This window comes from Atta colombica, unplaced genomic scaffold (assembly GCF_001594045.1).
Source record: "Atta colombica isolate Treedump-2 unplaced genomic scaffold, Acol1.0 scaffold12, whole genome shotgun sequence".
Taxonomy (NCBI): Eukaryota; Metazoa; Arthropoda; class Insecta; order Hymenoptera; family Formicidae; genus Atta; species Atta colombica.
In genome coordinates, this window is record NW_017259206.1 from 5,674,626 (window position 1) to 5,676,079 (window position 1,454).

The 1,454-nt window shown below is 39.3% G+C and overlaps 1 protein-coding gene across 8 annotated transcripts in view; it reads left to right on the plus strand.

Annotated features, from left to right (window-relative positions):
- The window catches only part of LOC108694463 (glucose transporter type 1), a 38,377-nt gene that overhangs the window by 22,218 nt on the left and 14,705 nt on the right, over nt 1-1,454 (plus strand). The window lies entirely within an intron of this gene.

Consider the following 1,454-nt stretch of genomic DNA (forward strand, 5'->3'; position numbering starts at 1 on the left):
ATCATTATGACATGATTTTATGACTGAACCACGACTGTGTTTCCAAACTAGGTAAAGTTTTACAGAGTGAGATAAGAGAGAAGGCAGGGGCGGGCGTCGTCGGGCCTTATACCCCCTCCCGCCGTATACGTTACCGTGGACAACCACTTGACAACAAGCAGTTCAGAGTCAATTGATTGGATTTGGTGGATAATCCAACGTACGTACATATGTCGTGTGAACAAAGCAAAGAACAAATAGATCTCTGTGAGAATAAGACGAAATACTGAATCAAGAGGAGTGAGTGGGGAGGCATAGAGGCTACTGTAGTTTCGGAACACAGCCATGGTCTCCCTACCTCCCAGGTACATGACAACATCATCACTGCTCTCTCTCTCTCTCTCTCTCTCTCTCTCTCTCTCTCTCTCTCTCTCTCTTTCTCTCTCTGTTTTTGCCCCGCTCTTTTTCTCCTTTCCCTTACGGAAAAATACTATTGGACTTGCGAAAAAACTATTGGAAATTATTGGAAAACATTCAAATCGAGTACACCATTGTACACTATTTGTTCCAATAGGTTTTTCATTAATCCAATAATATTTTTCCACGAGGATTGTCTCTGTCTTTATGTACACATATCAAAAATAGAATTGTACTTCTTTTGGTTATGCGTCTTCTTAATAATAACAATTAATTCCAATCAAGTATCACGATATTACTTAAGCTCCCGATCTTTGGATGCATAGATCACTAGCTGCACTTACTCTTGAATGCGTTCCTCGAATGGACTCTTGGATGCTTCTATCCTCGATCTTCCACCTTTCTTAGACCCATCTTTGTTCCCTGTTTATTCAACTAGGGAAGTGGTGCAATCCTTTGCTTGATAAGTGTACATATTTCTGTCTCTCTATGTCTATCTGCCCGTAACCCCTTTGTCTTCTTCCTACGTCTTTTACTTTCTGTATCATCTATCCACACCTTCAAATCATATGCTCATTCATTTCTGCTATTCACCTGTCACTCATCATATATTTTAGAAAAAAAAAACTTTCGGTCTCTCTTTCTCTCGCTCTATTCTATTACATTCTCATCTTAAGACACCCTTTCTGCTTGGCTGTGCACATCGATTGATGAGTTTGCCAATTCACCGAGTCGAAAGTCGTCTCATGATCCTTCACGATACATATTCTACGCACAAAGCGGGTGCAAGATATCAGTCATTTTTCATTCATTCGCACATTCATGCATCATGGCCATAGAAATAATTATACATAAAGCAATATAAAGGCGATATGGTTAGGTTCGCGAGATCCTATAGACTTTTCATTGATGAGGAGAATATCGTTCCGACGTTTCAGCAAATATTGAGGCACTAGTATCTACTTATGTCTATCTACACACATGCGAATTCACAAACTTCCATCTAATATGTGCACAGCTGCGAAGAATATTTGTATTCATATATATATATATATATA